General features: G+C 35.6%; 1 long non-coding RNA gene across 1 annotated transcript; it reads right to left on the bottom strand.

The window, feature by feature from the left end:
* Positions 1–3538: 3538 nt before the first annotated feature.
* On the bottom strand, positions 3539–4364 carry LOC122361616. Its single transcript, XR_006252987.1, has 3 exons — positions 4220–4364; positions 3714–3746; positions 3539–3600 (listed from the first exon to the last, which is right to left on the bottom strand). It is a non-coding gene; the product is annotated as an uncharacterized LOC122361616 (long non-coding RNA).
* Positions 4365–8070: the final 3706 nt, after the last annotated feature.

Genomic DNA, 8070 nt, shown 5'->3' with positions numbered 1-8070 from the left:
GTTAGCACACTGTGCACTTAAACCCATGCTTAAATATAATTACACATTAGCTAAGGTCACCTAATATAAAAAATAGTACACTGGTAACACTTTGTATTGTGTCCCTAATACCTGTGTACTAGATGTGTAACTAGATGTGTATGTAGTGTGTAACCACAGTGTAAGTACGCGTTGTATCTATAGCTGTAATATTTCTGTAACCATGTGATCGTGTTTGTCTTTGCACTACTTTATTTTAAATATCAAATTTAATCAAATCTGACTCAGCAAATGAATGATCCCTAAATGTATGTGGCATGTTGAGAAGTAGTGTGAAATTACTTTTTATATATTACCAAACCAACAATTTGTGTCTGGTGGATGATAAAACAGGTGAAAAAATTCATAGACTTATCATGAAGACCAAACGTGAGCCACATATTACAACTAGAGAGTCTGGGTTATTGTAACGCTACTAATGGCTCATTTCCACTGAGAGGTACGGGTCAGTACAGTATGATTCGGTGCAGAACACCCTGATCCAGCTTGCGTTTCCGCTGCCGTCAGTACCCTTTCTTGACATGTGTGGTGTATGAGGGAAAGTAGCGATCGGCGATTAAAGCGCGTCAATAACCATGGCTCTTTTCATAATAATAGCCATTGTAAAAGTATAATAAGCTTAAGAGGAAATAAAGACAAAAGAAACATGCTACAAAGCAATAATAGATGAATGCCTGTTAAATATACCAAAAACAAATTGTAGCTCATGTTTAATCACTACAGAATCGTCAGAGCCAGCGGCAAATTCTGGAAGGACTAGCCGAGCTTGAGGCTGATCCAAGTGGATACGCTGAGCACTGAGCGCCCAGTGATCGCCTGGAGCTCTCAAATCGGCTGGCATGAATTTGAAATAGAGTTGAGTTGAGTTTTAAACAACTGCATTCTGCCCGAGAACTACATAACGGTGATATTTCGAAAAATAGCAGCTTTTTGGACAATGCCATTTCACGTATCCACAAGAACAGATAAGAAAGCATATTAAAACTGTAATAAAAATAATGTCAAGATTACTACATTGAATATTTTTGTGCTTATATAGCCATCGAGTTATGACCGTAGTCATTGTGAAATCTATTTCTGTACATCACATTCACATGCTGATCGTAATTAATCTATATAAAACCGAACCAAAGCCCCAGCTATATATTTACAAACCACTTAATCATTTGAACTAGACTCGTGTGCTACTTGCAATGGGTTTAACTCATTCACGTAAAGCCCAACAGATCATAGTATCATCAGTATTTGAGTCTTAATTACTGTAACATTCTATTGGGTTTCTCTCTTTAGCGTTATATCAGAAGTCTTTTTAACCTTGTACCAAATTAACTGGCCATAACAGATGTCTGGGCTGAGCAGCCAACCATTCAGAGATTAGTTCATGCCTTATATTCCTTTGATGCTGACAAGCTAATGGGGTCTAGCAGTGCATTTAAAGCACATTTCAGGGAAATCATCTCCTTCTCTGTGGCTCGCCGGCTCAGGTTGCATTGTATGACTGCATTACTTAGACCATTTGCTCGCTGGACACAACTGTGCCGGGACAAGATGCAATGTTTATTCATGCAGTCATGCGTCTCTGGCCTTTCACCTGTGTATATCTGTTGAATATGAAAATGCGCTCACCCTCTGAGCACCCCCGCTGCCACACACACACACACACACACACACACATAAAAACACATGCACACACAGAGACAGAGAAGGATGGCAAAACCTGCCCACACACAAATACAACCGTTCACTTTCCTCCGCTTTGCTTTTTTGGTCAGCCTCAGTGAAATGAAATGTTTGATAGTTTGATAGGAATAGTTCTTTCAAAAACGAGAAGTCTGTTTACTCGTGCTTAGAACACAAAAGGTAAATATTTTATTAACACACAAGCTGCTCTTTTCCATATAATTAATTCAAATGAATAGGGAATGGCGCTGTGAAACACAGCAATGCCAAAAAGCACCTTAATACTACTATAACAGGGTAGATATTCTTTATTCCAAGTGATACGGTAGCTTTTTGTGAAGAACATAAGCTAAATCTTATTTAAACTGAATTTGCTGATTGTTAAAAAAAACAACTTAAGAATTCGAGCGTTTTCTCTGGAATTAGCATTTCTTTATGGCTACTTTGTATGGATATCTATGCAAGTACTGGTACTTCCCAGTGCTTTAAGACTGGCACTTAAGCACATTTGAGGTGAAAGTACTTGATAAACATATGTCTGCAGAACATTCACTCAGTGTCGTTATCTCATTTTTGACCAAGATTTAGAGGCTTTTAGAGGCTTTTGCGTATGAACTCTTCAATTACACAATTATAGCCACGCCCTCAAGCAGTGATGTCATACAGTCCTGATTAAAAATAATAATAATAATAATAATAGTTAATATAGATGTAACACAGGAGCAAAAATGCATAACTAAGTAAAGAATTTTAATAAACACAGCAAAACCAACATAATACACAGGGAACCAGAAACATACACAAACCAATCATAAATTGTATATAGCACATGCCTGTATAACCTGTATAACTTCTTTACTTTTAACATGATATGCAAGATTTGTGTGTGTGTGTGTGTTTTACAATGTAATTACAAATGTATTTGTATAGTTCTCAGTACAGATTAAACAACAAGTTTAAAAGAAATAAAAACACAAAGGTTATTCTCTTACCAGATCTCCTGATTGTTCTCAGTTCATGAGATCTGTTGGTGCTGAGTTTCCTTTCTAAGTAGATTCTGTTTTATTTTGCTTTATACAGTTTGACGCCCAACCACATTATTGTTGCATACGCAAATAAAACTGTGACTACTAGATCATCTACTAGATTTTTTTAGTCTATCAGAAAAAATATAGCCAATTATTATTATTTGTTATCATCCACATAGCATGTCTGATGCAAAATATTTCTACGATTAACAATCAGCTTTAGAATTTACCTTTTAGATACAGTGATAACGCACATCCAGGTATTTATAAGTCCAAGCACAAGGGTCAGAGAAAATTGTGTTCAGTGCAGGACATAACATCTCTTTCGTGCGTCACACCTGTAGAGACAATAACAAGTACTTGAGAATATCTCCCATTGACACAATAATAATTTTCTTGCTCTTGGTAAAATTATGCATAAAATTCAATTCCAAATAAAGTATTTGTTAACCCTACCGATGAGACATTATTTGGAAGGCTGATTTTTGGAAACAGTACATATTTGAAGTCATAGAATCTGCTATGAAAAAAGAGCATGTCGTGCGATCAGTCCGCCCATAGTTGGCTTCAGTGACCTGTATTAATCCAGAATCTGACACATGTAAGAAATAATAACAATCAATAAATGAATTCATTGACATGTGAAATAAGAACTGTGGTAAAGTTTGGGGTCCAGGTTCAAAGTCTCCTCCTGATCCTGTTTCCTCACGTCTCTTCCACTGCTCTTTCAAACTCTTCTATCTGGGCACAAAAGGCCAAAAATACAATTTACAAAAAAACTGAATACTTACTACAGTACAGTAGAGAAGCATAATTCCTCCTTCACAGACCACTACCCTTATTGCTTCTACTCCTGCAGGAGGAAACAAACAGGAAGGTACACAGAAATTACCTAATTTTGTAACGTTGTACTTGAAAATCTTTTTATATATATATATATATATATATATATATAGAAATTTCTACCATTCTTTCCGTTCTGACACAGAAGGAGCAGCACTGAAAGTCAAAATCACAAGAAACCAATTCAAACACTGAACTGAACAGTTAATTACTCTACTTCCCGAATGAACATTTCCTGATTTCCTGATCGGCCACAAAGAAATCAAGCTTTAAGTGAAAAAACGTTTCAGGATTTTTCTCCATGAAGTGGACGTAAATGATGATCAATGGATTGAAGGTTAAAAGCTGTTTCAAAGAGCTCTAAATTATCCCAGCCAAGGAATAAGGGTTTTATCTAACTTGAACGAGTTTCTTCAAAAAAAAAATAATAATAATACAATTTATATACTTATTTATATACTTCAAATGCTTTTGTTGAGCGCTGTTGAAGTCCACTGCATAGAGAAAAATCAAGGAAACGTAATTTCTTTGCAACTGAAAAACGAAAGATGACATTAGGGTAAGTAAATTATTAGGATTCTTTTATGCTGCAAGTAAACTTATCCCATAAATTCAAAACGAATACTCACAAACGGTCCAGCTTATCTTTTGCACCAACATGTTGAACGTGTAAGAAAAACTAGAAGTCTCTTAAGAAGAAGACACATGTGCACATGGTATTTATAATACAGACAGTTCCGTTATCGTTTGTTCATTATTAACTTGGTTGACTCTACTTTGCAAATGTTTTATGAATGCGACCTTATCCCATTTTTACTGCTTTATTGATCATATGTTGATCATATGTTCAATCGCCTTTAATGCCCAATTGAGACTCCTTGCAATTTCCAGAAAAGTGGTTTCTGTTGTGGGATTGTATGATTTTGCTCATTCACACTTCCACAGCTTTCCGGACCGCGTTCTGTGCTCCTGATCTCCTGATTCTACACAGTTCTGTCATGACACCTCTAATATGTTTGGCGTGGTAATGGACAAAGCAATGCTAATGTATTTTGATCTTGGCAGAATAGCTACAAGTTCAAGATTTTCTACTTCCATTATATCCACAAACATGCTCTAATTACCAATATGGTTTCATAAAATGTGTAAAATGTGTTTTTACTGCGCGTTTCACCCCTGTTTCCAAGAGAAATGTCCACTTTGTGGCGCAAAACACCGGTTTAATGAGTGAACCCTGGAATATTTTTATTATGTTGATATAGGTTTATGTTGCGATGGTTCAGAATTTAAATATCCAGTCAGTGTCGCTAAAAGCTAATGCTCTATTGCGTTGGAAATATGCCTAAAACCCACCTGACAGTGTTAACGAATGCAAAACTAATATAAAAGATCATTTGTTCATGACTTTTATGCAGATTCGAACCGTTTTGTCAAACTGTAGTTACACAAGATTGAACTAGAGCTCCTTATCTTTCAAGTACGTCTCTGTACTCTGTGAGCTACCGAATAAATCGACGTCTGTGATGAAACTGGATATGTGTAATGTTAACATTTAAAAGCTTTAGTTAAATATCCCAGAATGATGATATTTTTTTGAGGTTGAACATGATATTCTTCAAGTAATTGTGCAAATACTGCGCTTTATTAATCAGAACTGTAAATTTATGTGAAAGGGATTAAAAGGTGTCTGAGTTTTACTGCCTCTAGTGTTCATTTCTTCTGGAAGGTGCAGTGATATGTTCTTGTTGGTACATATTCATGTCTCGCTGAAAAGTGCCCCCAGGTACATTTATGCCAAGAGACCAGGTGGGAAATTACCAGCAAAAACAGTATTGGAGACATAAGAAATCACGTTTTACTATATCTGTGTGTGCCTGCAGGGCCGTTCGTCGGTTTTTATAATTACCGAGGTCCCAATATATAGATTGTTAGGGGGGCTGGGGGTCATGCTCCCCTGAGAAAAGTTTGATTTTCCTGACTTATGTGCATTTTAAAATGTTTTAAGGCCCATAAATTGGATAATAATATAAACCAAGACAGGGTAGTAGTAGAATACATTTTTTTTTCGAGATAACCGATTCTTAATCGTGACAATCAGATTAAATATGGCAATGATCTGTAAATAGAGAAGATTGTTTACGTTCATGAATTTAATAAACTCATGTTATAATTAACAATATTGGCTTTCAGTAAAATCAAGCGTCTAAAACTATTAAATATTTATATATTTTTTTAATTACACTAATAAAATGTTATCTTAATGTTTATCTTAAATCCAAACTGATTTTTACAATTTATGGACATTAGCTTTTTGTTTATTGAGCTGTTAAAAAGAAAAAGCAATATTACTTTTGTAATCATTTTAATTTTTGCAGAAAAATAGCACACTGATAAACTGTACAAAGCGGTATAAATATAGACATTTTCTCCCTCTTATCTTGAATTCGTGCTCGGTCTATGGTTGTGAGGAATGACGTCAGGAAGTCATTTTATAGCTGTCACACGAAGATAAAGATTACAAAAACAGTTTTTTAATAAATCCACAGAGAGCAATCAAACATAAGAGGTAGCAGCAAAACACGCACAACGTTGATCAGATGGGACAAACACAGAACAGAATCCAACTTACAAAGAGGAGGAAATGGGGATGAACCTGAACCAAATGAAACAATCGACGGGAGACAGAAAATAGGTCACGCACAGAGCACATGGAGAATCAAAACAACAAACCAAAGTCCACGACTGTTACACAAGCATCGTCTCTGGCTTTTGTTCATTTTTGTTAACAAATGTAATAAATAACAAATGTTACTTCCTTTTGCTTGGCTTTTTTATTAGTAGATATAGTTTTTATGATATTCGGTTGGTCATGAAAGTGTTTTTGAACCAGGACATTCCAAATATTACGTCCTATATTTACTCTGCTGGAGCATTGAGCATTACTGATTATTTATCTGTCCTGGTCTTACCTTGAACTTTTAATCTTTAGACATGATTAGAAATACAATAAAAAAACACTTGTTGCATCTGATAAGATCAATGAACCGCCCAAATCACAATACAAAACAAACAGCTTTTATCAGTGCCTTATGTGCTTCCTTACATATTACATATAAGATATAACTGGCCATCTATTCCATATTGTAGGAAAATATATAAATATCAAAGATAAGAATAAATATTCACAAACTGAATTTGAAGCATATCTATATGATAAATCCTCTTTCCAAAAATAATAAATAAATCTAAAATGAAAGCTTGCTGTTTTCTAGGCTGATAGGAACTTGCAGCAAACCTCATTGGTTATTACGACAAAATACGGGTATAATTCCTAGAAAACCACAACTTTAAATTTTCCATCTAATCTACAGAAGAGTCAAGTTTTAAATAAAAAAATATTGAAACTCTTTGGTCATTTTTAAACACGATGCTTCTGGTCTAATCAGATTTAATGATCTATGCTAGGCTATGCTAAAAGTGTTATCACCAGACCGAAAGATCAGCTGAATGGATTCAAAAAACGGTAAAGCTCACATTTTTAACCTCTGGGGAGTTACAGAATGAGCCCATTTTTTTTTAAGTGGTTTTCCTTTGAATGATGACATTATTTTAACTATCCCTTTAATTATCCTTTTAAAGGCTGTTTACAAAGCACCAAGACGGAGGTTGATTGTATTAGATTAACCACTATTCTTAAAGGACTGTCGGTTGGACCGTTGTTATTCTTCCTCGGTCGTTTAAGAAAATTATACACACAATGGTAATTTGCTCTAGGAAGGTTATTATGATGTCATCAACATCCTAAAGAAAACCTGTTCAGATTTAATGCTTTGTGTTAAAGGTGGCAGGTGTAGTAAATGGAGCAGCGAGCACATCAATGGCCTCAGTTTCTCCATCGCTGGATCCCTATGATCGCAGGGATAATAGCTGGACTGGCTCTTCTGAGCACAGCTGCTGGGTGAAAGGTCATCAGAAGCAGCTGCCCTCACGGATCAAGGGTGCAGGTGGCGCTGGGCACCACTTGTGGAGAAGGGGCAGGTGGCAGTTAGTGCCAGCGTCTGGCTCCAAGACCATCAGGTTTGTGTCAAATGCTGATTATTTTCAGGGCAAAGGCCTGGAAATGCATGACCTAATGTGCAACATGTTTTGACCTAAAAATCTGGCCACATCAATGAGGATAAAATAAAGACAGTGTTGCTTTTCCGATAACAGTTATCTTTTTTGTTTATTTTAATAATGCATGAATAGATTACATTATATTTCAGACATTAAAGGGATGGCTTTATAAAATTACAGTCGAACCATTGATGTCACTTGGGCTGTTAAGGTGTCCTTACTTCCTTTCTAGGCCTTAAATGTGCTGTTTATGCAGAAAGCTCTCAGATTTCATTAAAAATATCTCAATTTGTGCTCTAAAGATAAATAAAGTTCTTATCTTGATCATACTGTAAACATAGTATAATTTTAAGAGTGAAAATGC

Source organism: Puntigrus tetrazona, chromosome 17 (assembly GCF_018831695.1).
Source record: "Puntigrus tetrazona isolate hp1 chromosome 17, ASM1883169v1, whole genome shotgun sequence".
NCBI lineage: Eukaryota > Metazoa > Chordata > Actinopteri > Cypriniformes > Cyprinidae > Puntigrus > Puntigrus tetrazona.
The sequence above is the reverse complement of the archived record's forward strand: the minus strand, read 5'-3'. Positions and strand labels throughout refer to the sequence as shown.